This window comes from Lemur catta, chromosome 12 (assembly GCF_020740605.2).
Source record: "Lemur catta isolate mLemCat1 chromosome 12, mLemCat1.pri, whole genome shotgun sequence".
NCBI classification, from domain to species: Eukaryota; Metazoa; Chordata; class Mammalia; order Primates; family Lemuridae; genus Lemur; species Lemur catta.
In genome coordinates this window covers 58951699-58970619 of record NC_059139.1, presented here as the reverse complement: position 1 = coordinate 58970619, position 18921 = coordinate 58951699, and the positions used below count along the sequence as shown (strand labels likewise).

At 38.0% G+C, this 18921-nt stretch overlaps 1 long non-coding RNA gene across 1 annotated transcript; it reads left to right on the top strand.

Annotated features, from left to right (window-relative positions):
• The first annotated feature begins 2852 nt into the window (after nucleotides 1–2852).
• On the top strand, nucleotides 2853–18044 carry LOC123648396. Its single transcript, XR_006738609.1, has 3 exons — nucleotides 2853–2885; nucleotides 7804–7859; nucleotides 18033–18044. It is a non-coding gene; the product is annotated as an uncharacterized LOC123648396 (long non-coding RNA).
• The last annotated feature ends 877 nt before the right edge of the window (nucleotides 18045–18921 follow it).

The following is an 18921-nucleotide window of genomic DNA, read 5'->3' as shown; positions in this document are numbered from 1 at the left end:
GGTATACAGTATACATTTATGTGTTTAGAAGATTCTCATGCTCTATCATTTTCTTTGCTCTTTTTCCTTTAAAAAATTAGTAGGAAATTTTATCTACCTTCCATTATGGTCTAGAGGATTTATAGTTTTATTGCTATCTGAAAGAGCAGAGAAAGTGTAGGTGGGCTTTATTTTTGATTTTTTAAAAGTATTCTGAGTGCTTTATTAAAAATTAGTATTATTTTTGTCTCTTTCTCTTCCATTCATGCCATTTAATTAAAAGCCACCAGTGATTAAGAAATCACCAGGTCCCTTCAAATTTTAAACATGCAATGTTACTTGTGTCGCATATCTGATACAAACCCATGGTATTGCTTAAGCAAACCCCTATATAAACACCATTATTCAAAACTACACTTGAAATATCATTTGGCCAAGAACACTGGCAGGATCCAATTGTTATCATCATAGTACTACTCTCCATCCTCGTTTACAGATACCCATCTAATATCTAGTATGTAGACATTTTACATGAATTTGAATATACAAGTCCTATATGCTCCAGTGTTCAAAGTGTCCTCAATGAAATTTTAGCCGAAGAGAAGTACCTGAATTCTTTCTTGTTGATAAAGTGACAAGGAGGGTACAATGAAATTAACCGTTAGAACTCTGCTCTTTTGACTAGGATAATTTCTTTTTCTCTATAATTGCATATAACTTTTTTAGGATTACTAATTACTGATGAAGGATACTAAAGAATCCAATGGCCTAAAAATTAGTAAGTTTTCCTTGATGTCTAGCCTAAAATTAGAGAGTGAATGGTTATCCTGGGAATAATCTGGATTTACAGACATGGTTTTCACAATGAAAAAATGTTTTTTTTTTTTGAGACAGGGTCTCAAAGCTCTGTTCAGGCTCTATTGCCCAGCACAGTGGTGTCATTGTAGCTCACTGCAACCTCAAACTCCTGGCCTCAGGCAATCCTCCTGCCTTGGCCTCCCAAAGTGCTAAGATTACAGGATTGAGCCACTGTATTCAGCTCCAAGATGAAGTGTAAGGCAACATATTACATCAGCATTTCAAAAATGTCTGAAAGTGTTTAACAGTGTATATCATGAGAACACCAGAAACCAACACTGTGTCCTCAGTGTGGTGCCATTTCCTGGGGTGATCAACCAGCTACCTGGTGGCAGGATAAGTACATTGAAACACTTCCATCATGGAAGAGGCAGTCTTTTGCTCTTAATGGAATAGACATTGGATATGGATTTACAGTCCCTGCATGCAATGCTTCTGCCAAAACTACCACTTGTGAACTAATAGAATATCTATCCACAGTCATGGTTTTCCATACAGCATTGCTTCTAATCAAGGGACTCACTTCCCAGCCAATGAAGTGCAGCAATGAGCTTATGCTTGTGGAATTCGCTGGCTTACCCTGTTTGCCACTATCCTGAAGCAGTCAGCTTGCTACAACAGTGGAATGGTTTTTTGAAGAATCAGGTGCAGCACCATCTAGGTGGCAATACCTTGCAGGGCTGGGGCAAGGTTCTCCAGGGGGTTGTATATGCTCTGAATCAGCATTCAATACATGATGCTGTTTATTCCCATCGTCAGAATTCATGGGTCCAAGTGTCAAGAGATAGAGATAGAAATGACATCGCTCACTATTACCCCTAGTGATTCACTAGCAAAAGTTTTTCTTCCTGGCCCTGTGCCCTCAAGCTCTGCTGATCTAGAGGTCTTATTTCCAAAGGGAAGAATGCTTCCACAAGGAGATACAACAACGATTCCATTGAACTAGAGGTTATGACTGCTACTCAGCCACTTTGGACTCCTCATGCCTCTGAATCAACAGGCATGGAAGAGAGCTACTGTGTTGTCTGGGGTGATTAATCCCTACTAGCAATGAGAAATTGAAATTTTGCTCCATAGTGGAGGTAAGGAAGAGCATTTTTGAAATATAGGAAATTTCTCAGGGGATCTCTTAGTATTACCATATCTGGTGATTAAAGTCAATGGAAAACCATAACCCAATTCAGGCAGAACTAGGCATGGCCCATATGCTTCAGGAATGCAGGTCTACATCACCTCACCAGGTAAAGAACCACAACCAGCTGAGAGACTTGCTGAAGACAAAGGGAATACAGAATGGATAGTGGAAGCAAGTAGCTATAAAAATCAGCTATGATCACATGACCAGTTACAGAATCAACTGTAATTGTCATGAGTACTTCCTCCTTATTTTGTTATGAATATGTTTGTGCATGTGTATTAATACCATATAATATGTAATATGTTGACCTTATATCATAGTATTTAAGTTACAGAATATTAAGGAGAAGAGTAAACATCTCTCGAGGACTTCATATCTCTTCTAGGGGAAGGGTTAGTGTGCTTTTGGTTGCTTGCAGAATAGTTGTAACATGTTAGGCAGAAGTATAACCTTGCTATTGTCTTCATTTAGAGGTTAAATGTAGTTTAAGGATATGTGTATGGGGGCCAGTTGGTGGGGTGGACTTCTGATTATTAATTTTATGTGTCAACTTGGCTGGCCTATGGGATGCCAGATGTTTGCCCAGATATTATTCTGGGTATTTCTGCGCAGGTGTTTTTGGAAAAAATAAACATTGAAATCAGTGAGCTTTGAGTTATGCAAATTGGTCTCCATAATGTGGATGGGCCTCATTTAATCAGTTGAAGGCCTGAGTAGAACAAAAAGACCAGATTTCCCACTAAAAGAGATAATTCTCCAGCAGGCTGCCTTCAGACTATATGTGCAACATCAGCCCTTCCTGGTTCAAAAGCAGATGACCTTCGGACTCAGACAGGAACCTTGACTCTCCTGGGTCTCCAACCTGCCAGCTCACACTGCAGATTTTAGACTTTTCAGCCTCGAAAATCATGTGAGTCAATTCCTTATGATAAATCTTATTCTTTGTCTAAGTATATACACAGCCTATTGGTCCTGTTTCACAGAATAACTTTGACTAATACAATGTAAAAATTCACTTTTTGTCATGATGTAGTTGAATGTGCCCTTTTTGGTCCCTCTCCTACCTTTTGTGTTACCCAATCTCTCCTCTCTCCCTCTCCCTGTCCCTTTATTTCCTATTCTCCTATTTCCAAAATTCATGGCATTCACCAAAAAACCCTTTCCTTGACAAACTCTCTTCCTTGGCAATTTTATTTCATCTCAACCTGAACTAGTATCTCAAAGGATTCTCAAATATGCTCTTCCAGCCTGACATCCCCAAGGTAGAAACCCTCATTTCCAAGTGGGTAATAGTGATCTTCATCTGGTTATTCACCAGATTCCTCAATATGCTCAAAATTGAACTATTTTTCTCCTAAAAACTATACAATGTGCTATTTTTCTTATTCTGATGATAGCACAATCTTCCACCCTGGTTACTCGTTCAAAATCTCATTTGCTCTTCCCTTTTCTATACAACTGGTTGCTGGATCCTGGCACATTTTCATCTGCAATATCTCTAGCGTCTATCCTCTCCCTTGCAGCATCCCTCTTCCTCTACCATTTGCACTTTGGTTCAAGCCCCAGATCAGTTCTCCTGGCTGTATTTCTTCATGGAGATTCTAACAGATTTACCATGTTGTAGACTCTTTCCCTCCATCCATTTTCTCTATGATGCTGGGATTATTTTCCTAAAGAAGCCATACAAAAATCTTAAGAGAAAGAGAAATGAGTGACCAAGAGCTCATGGAAAACACTTTCCCACTCAAATAAGTAGGCCCAATTGTGATCTCTGTTTGGAGGGGCTGGACATCATAAAGGAATCCAAGTAGTGAGGTAGCTGCATTGTTGATGCAGTCCAAGAACAATAAGCCATACACAAAGGATGCAGGATGGGGAGTAACTTCAAGGGTACAAGAAGGGGTTAAGACAAATTTCAGATTCGGGATAATGCCCAGGATTCAATACATTTGAGTTGAAAGAGAGAGATGGAAAACCACGGAGGCTTCAGAGTATGTAGCCAAACAGAAGGCCAGGGATGAGCGACCAACCTCAGAGACATGGCTATTATGACTAATTATCTGTCTCTCCAACTTTGTAGAAGCATCTGGCATTGCCTGGGCTGTTCCTGTCTAACTGATACTTAGAGGGGTAGTAACTCTGATGATGACTTGGTGCATATCTTTGACCATGACTCCTGACTAGGATTCTTGAAAGCAAAACTGTCTTCATAGCTGTACCTTACTCAGCAATTGGGTATTTTTTTTTTAAAATGAATATCTTAATGTTAGTGGAAAAAAGAAACAAAAAATCTTTAGCCTAACATCCAGCCATTCCATGACCCAATTCCAGCTTGCCCCTTCAAACTTATTTCTCACCAGATATTCTTAGTTCTAGCAAACTGAACTGATATTTCATGTACACGGTTTCCAGCCACCATTCCTAGTTTTCCATGTGAACAAAATTCTTTTTCTCCGTACAAAGAAACTGTATTCAGCCTTCATGGACTATATTAAATGCCATTTCCTCCAAAAAATCCCACACCTCCGTCCAAAGTAATATAGGTCTCTTCCCCTTTGCTTTCTCCTTTGCAAATCCACAGGAAAAGAGAGTGATTTCTGAAGGTATTTATAATTTCCCCTTATAGTGTGGTTGTGTTTTCACATTATACCCTCCTACTTTTCCATTAGTTTCCTGACAGTAATTTCTATCTGAGTCTTCTTGGTATACCTCCCTACAATAGCAGTTGCTTTGTACACAGTGAACCAATACATCTTTGCTAAAATAATAAATTTTCAGGTAAACTTTTGAAGTTTTTTAAATCTATAGGTTATGTCAATATTTGATGACCCAGTATATCAGCAGTAGATGCAATTTTAACAAAAGAATTTCTCCTCTCCCTTTCCAATTGCATAAAGTCTATCCATAGCTTTCTAGAAAACCAATCAGATATGGCAATAACCTGTCATCCAATATCTAGGAAACCCTAATAAAGGTAGACACAGAGTCAGATGATAATAATGATAATATTTATACATATATAGCACTGTGATGTGCTAGACATTGATCATAATATATATATTAACTCATTTAATTCTCACAACACTCTTATGATGTCATTACTGTTGGAAAAACTGATGTACAAAGAGCTTAAGAAATTTGCCCAAATTCACACAACTAGTACGTGATAGAACCAAGAGTCAAATGCAGGCAGTCAAGATCCAGAGTCCATACCCTTAACCTCACTCTGCAAAATACAACTCCTATCACATTCTACCCACCATTCAGAAAAATGCCCAAGTGGAAGGGATGATCCCTGGTTTGAAGGGCACATGATCTTCCAGCTCTGTTCAGAAGGTGACCCTTGAACCCTTCTCGAGGGTGAATGAAAGGCATTCCAGAGCAAAGAACAAATGAGGGATCAAGGACTCCCCTGGGTATTTTAAAAATGGCATTTGTGCAATGAAAATTCAAGTAATACATCTCCAATGTCATTATATAAGCCTTTGGTACAGGGAGATATAGAAAATGACGTGTTTTAAGGGTGTTGCCTTTGTAGTAGCCTCAGAACCAAACTTTCTAAAAAGTAAAGTAGAATATATGTGAATACTGGAATCACGAATATCCTTATTGCACACACCCTGCTGTGAGTTACTCTTTGAACAGAATTGCTGCTTAGACTTCAAACCACCACTGTGACCTCAAGAGGTTAGCAGAAAAGAGAAATTCTTTGGTTCAGAAACCATAACATGGGTATAATGCCATTTAAAGGCACAAGACTTAGAACTGAATATGGCTTTTGGGAAAAGTCAGTCAATCCTCTTCTGAAAAAGAAGAAAACTCAATGAAGTATAATGCTTTTAAATTCCAGATTGATATAGACAGACCCAATATCAGTAAAATATTATTTTGCCCATAAAAATAGATGTCATATTCTTAAACATCAGTACCTAAATCATGTTCTTTAATTGATCATGTTCATACCAGATATTTGTTAATGTCTGACAGTCCTTTCAATGTGAAATGGCAGGTATCTCTAGTGCTCTAGAGAAAGAAATAGTGAAACATAGGCTACACGAAATGCTTTGGAACCATGGAGAGTATATGATATAGCAAATTAAAAAAGAAAAGAGCGATTCAAGAAGCAACTCAGGGCCGGGCGCGGTGGCTCACGCCTGTAATCCTAGCACTCTGGGAGGCCAAGGTGGGTGGATCTCTCGAGGTCAGGAGTTCGAGACCAGCCTGAGCAAGAGCGAGACCCCGTCTCTACTAAAAATAGAAATAAAAATTATCTGGACAACTAAAAAGATATATATAGAAAAAATTAGCCGGGCATAGTGGCGCATGCCTGTAGTCCCAGCTACTCGGGAGGCTGAGGCAGGAGGATCGCTTAAGCCCAGGAGTTTGAGGTTGCTGTGAGTTAGGCTGATGCCACGGCACTCACTCTAGCCCGGGCAACAAAGTGAGACTCTGTCTCAAAAAAAAAAAAAAAAAAGAAGCAAATCAGGCAGCCTCACTCAAAAGCAATGAAGTTAAACACATATCTATAGATTTGATTTGATCAATCAGTTCTCCTGAGAGAGTCCTAGAACAGAGGCTAGAAGTGTCTCTGTGAGCTTATGATTGAACTAGAAACACAACAACAACAACAAGAACTCTCAGATTTTAATTATAAAATCTTAGATTAAAGGAAAATTTCTAACTCATATCTCATATTTTTATGATGATCTCTGCTCCCCTACCCCAAATTCAACAATTTTTATCTTTGAGTATCTAACCACAAAAGGATTTTCCATTCTTTTCCTGAAGCCAGGACACAGAAATAATGATAATAGTATTTATTATCACTATTGTTATACAAATAACAAAACAAAAGAAAAGGAGGGAGGAAGGGAGAGAAGGAGGAGTGGAGAAAGGGAGAGTGGAAAATATAGTTTTAGTTTGTATCATTTCTTATAAAATGAGTCAAGTTACATCTCCTGCTCCTCTCAGAGAAACTTGCCAAAATAATACCTTGTTAGTTTTCTCTAGGGCTGTCGTTCTGATCACGTTCATATATACTAGGACAACATTTTGTTACTACAGTATTTGGTATAGAATTACTGAATGTTTAACCCTCATAATAAACATTTGCTCAACATAGCAGATGTTCTTAGATTTCTTTTAATGGATTTATTAATAAAAGAATAACTACTGGCTGGAAAATTAAAAAATAGTTCCAGTCACTTTTGATGACAAAACTACTACAAAAAGACTTACATGATGTTCACAGCCTCAAGTGAGTGATTTTATCCATTCCAAGCTATTTAAAATAATCAGCCTCATAAACTTTAATGGCCATCACTTTCTCACTCTGTATTTATAGTGAAGCCTCCTCATTCATTCACAAAGAGAAAGACTAAATTCTCAAATACTTGCATTATTTAATTATTATATGATATGGGCTTTCTCTGTTCCAAGTGTCAATTGTGTCTAAATTGGTTTTAGCCTAATGATGCACACTGTATGCTCTGTAGACTTTTCTATACAAATTTTAGAAAATATACATGGACTATGTCAGACCTTGAATATTGAGAGCACTTAAATACTGTTGAAATACTTTTATCTAATTTAATTAACTTTTTCTACTGTATTCTGTATATTAACTATAGTTTACAACTATTCCTTGGGCTGAGAGATTACATCATAATTTATTAGGATGAAGCCAAGAGCATGTAACTAATAGATCATCTATAATAAGCAAAGTGGAAAAGCATATTCCCTTTGCTCAGGTGGATGATAGTATTTGTGCCAAATAATATAGTATTTCTCCCCCTACTTGGTATTTTAAACATGCATTTTGTTGTCAGGCTCCCTGCCAATAGGCTGCATGGGTAGCAATGGAGTCTCACTGATAATTCAAAAGGTGAGTTAATTAGGGGTTGCAGTTTGGAATGTTATCAAGCTGCTGCTTAGACATCTATCTGCTTTCCATACAGGTGTGAAATATTGACAGCAAATTATAGAAGTGTGATGACATTTTTACCTTTCATTTACTTGATTAGATTTTTGATATGACATACTTTGAAGGGGAATAGAAACTCTATCTCTGTTCAAGTAGCTATTTGCCATGAGAAAGCACTTCGGGAGTTCAAAAGAAATGTAGTATTAAATGTATTAACAAAATATTTTTTGGACTTCATAATTCCTGCATAATAACACAGAGGTTGATTTTGAACTCTGTTGGTCAAAATTAACTATTTATACCACAGTACCTTTCGTTCACAGGTTCTGAAACCATGATGACACTGAAAGCGGATCACAGTGAAGCTTGTTAGCGTACAGTTTTATATTAATTATATGTTTACATTTCCCAAGCTAATATTCAGGCCACCACAGAGAAAGAATTTCAACTCTAGGGCTATTTCTGAATTAATATTACATCAAGACAAGCAAAGACTATAAAGAGGCCCATACCTTGACATGTACCTGGGAACATCTGATAGGAATTGGGTTAAAAAATTTAGCTACAACACAAAATAAGAAAGTTCTATAACCTATATTTTACCATCAACACCTAGAAGAAGTCCAATTTTTTAAATGAGTTTATTGTGACTAATGAGTTTTATATACTTATAGTGTCTGAATATACTTTTAGAATTGCTCTATATTTTTCCTATAATACTAGGATCATCAGTAGATAAAGAAGATAAATATGCATTAGAAGAGAAATACATGTGAGCTACTAGATAAAGCAATTAATTGGGTAAATGGTTTTCAAATAATCAATGTTCCCCCTTTCCTCATCTCTCCCAGTCCAGTCAAAATCGGACACCAGCTTCAATATCATGTCCCAGTGCTGCTCTACATTTCTTGATTTCCTTCTAATGAAGGGTAATTTTGCTAAGCCCCCAAGTCTGATACGAAACTCATTACATATGACCTTTACACATGCTTGAATATTTTATTTACTTTACCATGGTGATAAAGATGATGATGATGATAGTGGTGATGATGAAAGCGATAGCAACAGAATTAAGGATAGATTTGTTTTAAAAATTAAGCTTAAATTGATTTAAAATCACCCAATTACTGGTCCTTTAAAGTATTTGTGAAAAATAAATGTCCTGATTTGATTCTACTGAAAGCAGAGCCTCAAACAAGGAGGTCATTTAATCAGAAGGTCATCTCAGTAAGCAGGAGTGAAGGAGTGGGGAGAGGCAAGGAAGGAAAAGTGCAAACAGAAGAGCTTATTCCTGAGTTTGCTTCTAAGGGGGCATGACTCTGCTGGAACCTCTAAGAAGCATACAGAATGCCTTCAATACAGTCCATCTGAAGAAGAGGAGCTGCCAGCTCTTATTTGCCATTGTTTAAGGGTTGTCCCCAAGGGCAATATATACTCCACACTTAAATACCCCACACGTCTCAGCAGTGCTATTTCAGGCCATTGCTGAAATGTCAGCATAGCCAAGAAAGCTCAGAGGATAAAAGCTGAAAGATGCACATTAGGTGCTTGAGATGGGATACCACCATCCAGAGAGAAGTTAAGCCTGGGCCCCCGAGGAACCATGCAACGCAACTGTGGCCACAGTCATAGGTGGCTGAGGGGATGTGATGAGGGGCACCAAAGATGTCCATTGCAGTAAGAATTAAGTTTTTTTTTAAATACTCTTTTATAAGCCTTATTATGGTTAAATTTTTTTTAATTCAGTCTCAATCAAATCTTTTGCTGGAGTACTAATTAGTGATTAGCATTTCATCTCTTTTATTTTTCTTTGTATCAAAAAGTAAACAGTGATAGCCTTGACTGCATTTATATAGGAAAGAAGAGGAAAGGATTAGCTAAGATTTCTCACCCCTGAGCACAAAGTGGTTTATTAATAAAAAATGTAAAATGTGGTCTACTTTGATAAAGTAGCCCAATCTCAACTCCAGTGAAAATTATAACAGCCAGTAAAATGGTCAAAATGTACACAACAGCAAAAACTTAGAAAAAAAATTCAAGACAATTTGTGAATGTGGTAAATGGGATTATTGACTGGCAAATATTCACTCCATTCCCTCTCCACAACCTATAGTAGACTATTACATTGGTAGCCCCTGATGAATCATGCCTCTGGTTTTTCAATACTCCTGTGTAATGGGTCTTTGATGTACACAGAAGCTTGGTAAACATTTGCACAGATGTGAATATCCTCTTAGAACTCTCCCCCATGAAAGGCAGCCACCACACAGACACCATACCATGAAGAAACCCATTTCAGATTACGTAGCAACTCTGGAGGAAGAGAAGCCATCTTAGACTTTCTGGCACTATCTGTGTTCTCATCTGAAAGCAGATGCTTGAGTGACCTCAGTTACATCATGTGAAGCAAAGAACAACCCACAAAATTATTAGAAATTGTTTTTTAAGCTACTAAGTTTGGACATCTTGTTTTGCAGTAATATGTAACTGCTTAAAAAATTGGTACGAAAAATGGGGTTCTACTTAACAAAAACCTACAATATATGGTATTGTCTTTGGGAACAGAAAGTGTGTAGAGGCCTGAAGGGTGGGAAAGACTATTTAGTAGAGGCTTGAAAAACAGTGAAGAAAGTACAGATGAACTTGTAGAAAGAGGAACTTTTTATTAGTGGAAAGGTAAAGGATATTGCTGCCTATGACAACTTTGAAGGTAGAAAATATATTTAAGAAACTTGTGTACATCTCCATACTGAATGCTGAACATGTCAATTGATTCCTTTTAGCCTCTTATGATAAACTACTGCAAAAGAGACACAAACTAAAGATAGAATTGGTCAATTTCCAAGTGGAATTTAGAGAGGACACTTCTAACCCAGAACTTTGTGGGTGGGAAAATGAAACTTTTTCTTATTTTCAGCCTCTCCAGAGAGCAAAAAATAAAATTTTCCAGTGAGAAATTATCTCAGAGCAAAGATAAAATCCAGTGTGCCACCATAAAACCTGACTTCAGGATTAAGATCAAATCAAAGATTAAGGTGTAATATACTTTGTTAAAACCTCGAAAGATCTAAGGAAATTATTTGTAGACCCTAATGGTTTCTTAGAATTCTCAGGGTTTTATTCCACAGCAGTCAGCCTCATTGTAGAGATGGGCTGGTCTTGAAGAGATGTATAAGTGTATCTTTAATCTAACTGAGTAAATTATAGTTTGATATATAGAAAACCCATCAGTTATTCAAAGGAGTTGAATCAGCTTGGGACAGAAATACTTCAAAATTAAAAGATGTACCAGCCCAACTTCTGCAGGCAGGAAACAGGTTGGGAAATTTATTCAGCTGCAAATATATGTCATTCCTTATGGAAAAGGAGAGATGAATCAGAAGGCAAAGCCAAGAGCTGAGGGGTGAAGTTAAGGGTTAAGAATGTGCAGCCATGAGCAATGGATAATAAAACCACTCCCAAGATGCATAGTCAGATCTTCATCAAAGAAAAGTCCCTGAACCTAGAACAAAGGGAACTGAAGACATGTGCCCAGTAGGATGACAGAATTGCTATGGACAGTAACTATTATGTGTCTTCAATTCTGCCCCTTTTTAAATAGGAACCTCTATTGTGCCTATCCTGTCCCATTGTATATCAAATATGTGTGGAACAGATAGCCTGTCTTTTTAGTTTATAAGCCTTTGATGCCCAAGAAGTCACATCTGAGGAACAACATCTAAGAAGCTACACATAAGGCACCACATCCAAGACACCTCATTGTACCTGTGCCTGCTTTAAATGATGAAATTTGGAAGTTTTCTATGTTTGAATGTTTGTGTCACCTCCAAAATTCATGTTGAAATTTAATTCTCATCATAGTGGTATTAAGAGGTGGGGCCTTTGGGGAAGTGATTAAGTCATAAGGACTCTGACCTCATGAACGAATTAGTGCCTTTAAAAGGGCTGGAGAGAACTAGTTTAGACCCTTTTTCCTCTTCTGTCCCTTCTGCCATGTGAGGACATAGCATTCCAGGTGCAATCTTGGAACCAGAGACTGGGTTCCTCACCAGACACCAAACCTGCTGATGCCTTGATCTTGGACTTCCCATCCTCCAGAACTGTGAGGAAGTAAGTTTCTGCTCTTTATAAATTACTCAGGCTCAAATATTTTGTTATAGCAGCACAGACAGGCTAAGACAAAGTCCAAGCTTGAATTTGATACTAAAATGGAATTATACTTTGGGAGTCTTGGAAGGGAATATATCTTATAAGTTGAATAGATATGAATCATTAGGGACCAAAGAGTGACCTGTGGTATATACCATTACATTGGTGTTCCCCAGTGAACCACAGCTCCATTTATTCATGTTCCTGTACAGTCCCCTACCATATTGACTCTTATTTTGGCCATATGACTTGCTTTGGTCAACGGGATCTTACCAAATCTGATGCAAGCAGAGGTTTGATAAGCTCTTGCACTTTGGGGATTGTCTTCCTGGAATACTTCCTCTTGGGAGTCAGTTGCTTTATTGTAACAAGTTCAAGCTAAATTACTGAATTATGAGAACCATGTGGTGAGAGGCCCTCAAAGATGAGAGGCCATCTCAGATGCTCTGGCCCTAGTGAGCATCTGTATACATGACTGCAGCCACACCACATGGAGCAGAAAAACTGCCCAATTGAAACCAGTCAACAAAGGATTCTAAGCAGTAATAAATCACCATTATTTTAAGCCCCTTTGTTTTAGGTTGGTTTGTTACACATCACAGGATACTTAAAGCACTATCTTCATGGGGGGACTATTCTTCTCCACCTCGTCAACCTCAGGCCTGGCTCTGTGTCTTGTGTACCTACCATGACCTTGTTTTGACAACTATAGTGAGGGTGGAAGTGACAATTCCTAGTCTAGTTTAGGCTTTAAGGGGCATTGTGCATTTCCTTTGACCCCTTTAGCAGTTTCCAACTTCTACTACAAGAAAAACGTTTTAAAGGTAGCTATTGCCTCTCCATCTTGGGCTCCAGAGGAGAGCCAGGACTAGAATGAGACAAGTGTGATGCCTAAGGTAAAAAATTTAAGGAAGCACTCCCTCTCAGGTCTTGCAAATGCCGTCACTGTACTTGCACAACTCTGACAGTGAATTCCTCCCTTAAATTTTGTCTCTTGGGTACCTCTCATGCCTCACTCTAGTCATGGTCATGCTTTGGAATGAAATATGTGAAGTACACCTGCTCCAACAGACCTGTGGACACATTAGACAGAAATAAATATTTATTGTTCTAATGTATGCTACTGAAGTGTTTGTGGTTATTTGTTTCTCAGCAAGGTGACAGTACAAACCTTGATAATCAAACTGTGCTATTCAGATCATGACTTCTGCACCTTTATATTCTCATACTCTTATGAACTAAGTTGTGTCCCCCCCCACACACAGACACAAAATTCATATGCTGAATCCCTAACTTCCATGTGACTATATTTGGAGATAGGACTTTTAAGGAGATAATTAAGGTTATATGAGGTCATAAGAATGGGGCCCTGATCTGATAGGATGGGTATCCTTATAAGAAGAGAAAGAGACAAAGGAGATTTTTGTTCTTTCCACGTGCACACAGAGAAAAGGCCATATAAGGACACAGAAAGAAGGTAGCTGTTCTATAAGCCAGGAAAAGAGGCTTCACCAGAAACCAAACTTTCTGGTACCTTGATCTTGGACTTCATAATTCCAGAACTATGTGAAAATAAATTCTGTTGTTTAAGCCACACAGTCTGTGGTATTTTGTTATGGCAACCCTAGCCTACTAATACACATATCTAGCATGGTGTTGAACACACATTTAAAGTTTGTTGCATAAGAGTTTTCACCTGTCCTTCTCCCAGCATGGAATATATCTTATCTTTATCTAAATTTATAAGGCTCCAAAATCCTGCATGCAAAAAGGAAGTGCCTTTCCACTAGGCACATTATGTAAATTATATCCTTTAAAGGACTCATTTAGATTTTGATTTTGAATTGTGATCTTTCTCTGAACCAAACTTGTAGCGATACAACTTGTATTTACATAACCTTTCTTTAAGCTGTACCACCTACCCCCTTCATTCCAGCATATCAGTTTTCTTTGTGGATATTTTGCCTTCAAGATTTTAATCATTATCAAGAAAAGAAATACCATTGTACAAATGGTAGAACCCACATGGTGTAGGAAAAAATGGGTTGGATCAGAAACCATTGTTATGGTCCCAACTCTTGATGTCAGGTAAGGCAATAAAATTCTATGTGTCATGATTTTTTCAGTTGTCAAAATGAGATGTTGAACTAGTGATTTCTGAAGCCATTTCTTATTCTACAGTTTTATGACTCTGGATCTTAGGACATATAGTTGCCTGATTATTTGATTTATAGCATAATCCTAGAGTGTAGTTCATGGGTTTTTTTGGATTTTTTTTACTGTAAATATCTGATGTTCATTTAAAATAAATCTACAAATTAAGTGTAATTTTTCTCAGAATTTTTGAACATGAGAAAAACGTACATCAGTGCTACATAATTAAGTACCATTTATTTTTTGCACTGTTTAAGCAAGCTACAGATATTCAATTGCCATTGAAATATTTTTGTAAACCATGCAACCTTTTGCACAAAAGATAATTATGAAATAGCTAACATTCATTTGACCACAACCAATAAATAATTTATGAACTGGGTGTTTGAAATTATGCAAATATTCTAAATACTTTTTGTTGCCTGTACATCTGAGTAAGTATGATTCAGAAGAAAGTGTGCAATGGATTAATAGATTCAACATTGAAGAGATTTGCATTTCTACAGAGTTCTTTTCTTTGCTGGCTCCTACTATCTTTAGTATCATGGCTCAGAAAACAAGCTTGACAATACTGTCTCTAAATGTATTTGAATATCCTGGCATCCCTATTCATCAGCCTCTTTGATGCTTTAAATGTCTTTTGCTTTCTTTCCAGAACTCTTTATGAAGGCAGAGAGATATGCATTTAGTAGAGTATCCAACTATTTTATAATACACACTAAATAAAGGGGAAAATGGGTGTCTTTAAATATTTTATATATCTGTGATAGCCCATAGCAGAGTTCTGTTAGAGGTAGTTGCAGAATGGGCTCATTACCGTGAGCACACTGCATTCCAGGTGCCACATACAACATCATAGCAATGACTAGGAATTGTCGACTTCATAAATTCTCTATGCAAAATGGATATCTCATTGACACCTGTAAGATGGTGGACAAACCCTATTAGCAATTATATTTATATTGCATTTAGTATGGACTAACATTGCATAAAGGAGGTATGTTTGACATTAGATTATAATCAAGTGTAATAAGCTTTTATTATTTTTAACAGTGTATCATCCAAAATTATTTCTTAGAAAGTACTAAGAAAAAATATTTCTGAGAAGGTTGGGGGGTATTTATTTTCATTTCTTTCTACACCTTGGGGTGGGGAGTGGATGACATTTCTGTTGATAAAGATATTCAGAAGCCTCCAGTTGATTACTATACTAAGAAAGGATTCATTACTTACATTGCTAGTAAATGTGCTATTATCTCATCTAATAGCTTTCTCTACCCAGATGTACCTTGGGCTCTGAACAAATTTCATGACACAAGTTAATGTATGTATTGATAGATTGGTACCTTCCATTGCTTTGTAAATCCAATGAGTATTTAAAGAATAATAGGAGGGAATTATATTGTACAAAGAGCTATGGATTGGCATTGACACTGGAGTACTTTTTGTCTTAAAAAGCCTTTTTCCTGTAATGTCTGATTGCTTAAGAGCCAATATTTTGCATATACCCCAAAAAAGATAATTCACATCATATGAGTTTATACCTTCACTAATATTGATGCTTATTGTCTCAAGAAAACCATTTCACTTAATCCTATTCAGTCTTTCATAATCTCAGAAGTTCCTAAAGCAATCGTTAGGTTTAACTTAATCCAAACACAAGATTTTCTTTAATACCTCATTACCATTTGCCCTGCTCACTCCCTCAAATATCTTCTCCTCTACCCAACCAATCTTTACCTCCTTTAAAAAAACAAACAAACAAACAAACAAAAAAAAACCTGTTTACTTATGTGCCTTTCTAACCTGAAAACCAAACCCACAAACTCTGATGACTGGAATAAAGAAATTACTCTTTTGGGCACTTTTGTATGAATAATACTTGCTTATTTTATCTTTATTTAAATGTGCTGTGTCTTTTGTTCTGGGGTTGCACAGCGCAGAATGGCCCACCTACTCCACTCCCCTCAAAAATCGAAGGTGGCACTGTTTTCCTAAGTTATCCATAAATAGTGAAGTAAAAGAACACATCAAAAGCTGTGCACCATGGGGATTGCTTATTCTGTTCTACATAGAATTCAGCTGAGTTAACTTTAAAACATTCCTTTTCATTTAAGGACTCCCTCAAAACAGCGTAAAGGCTAGAGCACCATATAAGCTGCTTACAATTTCTACTGCACATTTTATCAGGAAAGCTATCTATCCCAGATTTCTTCTCTTCAGAAAAAATTTTAATGATCCGAGGTCACACCTTTTAAAAAGAATGAGGTCTAGTTTTACATAAGAAGGTCCAACTTGTAGGGTTTTATTTTCTTTTTATGCTCAGACCTCACAAACCGAGGACCACAGTCTTCAAATAGCATTCCTTGTTAAAATTGAACTCAGAAAAGAAGGTTATTCTACCTCAGAATTTTAAGTAAAGCTTCTACAACAAAGTTCAGTGTTCCAAAGCTTTAAATAAATCTGAATTAAAGCAGCACTCCATCGCTAAGGTGTTTAAATTGGGTTGCTAATCCCTTTAGTCTTGAAACGTGGCCTAGCGTTTTGGGGACTGCAGTGTAGACCTGGGATCGCTTCTCAAAGTGGGGTCCTGAGACCAGAGGCATCACAGTCACCTGGGGTGCTTACTAAAAACAGATTCCTAGGCCCGTCCCAGTCGGGACTGGATCAGATCCGCTGCAGGCAGAGCCTGAACCTGCCTCACTGACACGTTGCCCAGGTGGTCCTCGCACACACCACAGTTTGAGAACCACTGCTGCGTAGCCATCATTGTTGCCGAAGATGCCCTGCTGGCATCACATCTTAACCTCTTAAATTCTTCAATTTCTGGAGGCTCAATGCTTTTAAGTTGAACCTCCCCACCACCACTCTGAGGCCAGGATTATGCTAAGAAGATTAAGGTCCCTCCGAATATTCAGAACTTTTGTCTCCCTGCTGTCAGCAACCAAGGAAGCTGGCAAACGCTGGTCTCTCACAGTAACATTTAGTGCCGGTCAACACACCGTATGGGCTAACATCTGAGCCCAGAAATAGGAAAGGCGAGTATAAATAGATTTGAATTTGGGGTTGGACAAGGATTTGGCAGGCAAAAAATGACTGTGTGTTGATGGGGTGGGGAAGGATAGCTGCCAATTCAGAGATCCGTGGTGGAGGAGCTTCCTGACCCCTGTCCACGCTAGAAGCTAGAGGTTCCTGTATGCTTTCTGGACTTCTGAGCCTTTGGCTATAATTAGGGAGGTTACTGCTTTCCCTGGCTTCTTCCATATGCATGTTAGTTGTGTTTGGCATTAAGCAGTAGTGTTTGAAGAGTGTCTGGCCCCCACCAGCATTTAGTTGAGCCAGTCACTGGAAAAAATGACAATGGTATCTGGCATAGAATTCAGGTGTTAAAATACCTTTATTAAAATAGAGGAAATAGCACCTATTAGGAAATGACCCCGAGCTACCCAAATTTTATTAGACTGGGAGGAGGTGTTCCTCCCCCCAACACCCCCCTTTGAAGCATACTATAAATTCCCTTATGTCTTTCATGGTATTTAACTACAGAAATGGGTGCATTCAGTAATTTGAGATTTGCAGTGCTATTTTTATCGCGACTCATTTTGTGTAGTATCAGGGAATACCGAGCTGTGACTTGGCATGTTTCAATAAAACTTTTTGTACATATTTAGCTAAAAAAGAAAATTTGATGGGGTAGGAGAGAGAATCAACACTACTGGCAATTTCCCATTAGCAGTGCAGGAGGTAAAGTCAAAAATAAAGCTTGTGTGGTAAGTCTGAACACGGCATCCAAGCGTACAAGAAATGACATTTCTCTTTTTTCATGCCGAGGTGGAAGAGGAGACTTGACAGAAGTGAGTGAAACCTCGCTCTGTAATGTTCGTCTGAAGCCAGCCCTGATGTCAGCAGCGAGCATGTTAACCGGTGGATGAAGTGGGCCATGTCCACCCTCCACAGCTCTACAAAACCACTTTAAAGTCAGCACGAGGTGCTGGCAGTCCCCCTCTCTCAATGAAAAGCATACTTCTTGATTAAAAATGTATGTTTCCACTTTATGCCAAAACAAGAGCGCATTATTTTCAAGATGATCATAGAAACCAAGTTAAATGTGTTTCTTATTTCAAGAGATAAAAAAGCATCGCAACTTGGTGAAGAAACATTTCAGTGCTGGATGTTAGTTTAATGTAGCACTACTATGCACGTAATTTATTTTGAAACACAGTGATGTATGAAAATCTTCAGTATTTTTGACAGAATGAGATTACACATCCATCCCCCTCTATGCTTTAAAGGAAAAAAAAAACCTCGACTGAGTCTGCCAATGTTACAGATAATATCTGCGTACGTCTGCATTGTAATACTCCTCCTGTTATTTCCACTTGCAGAGATAGTAATTCCTGGGATAATTTCATTCATAAAGGGTTCCCAGAGGAGGAAGGTGGATGGTCAGGAAAAGATATTGAAGGTAATTTGTAGTCCTGTTGGACAACCTCTCCAGTCAGTTTGATTCTCCCTCGTCAGTCAGGAGACTAAGGACAGTTTGAACGTGCATGGGAGAGAGAATGTGTAGGAGATCCAGGTAGTTCCTTCCACACAGGGTGAGCTATTTTAGAGGGCAGCAGGCTCAGTGGGACTCGTACATTTACATGGAGGCTCTTCCTAGGCTGAAGAAGAGAGTGACTACTATCTGACCCTGGAAATTAAATTACTAGATAATAAC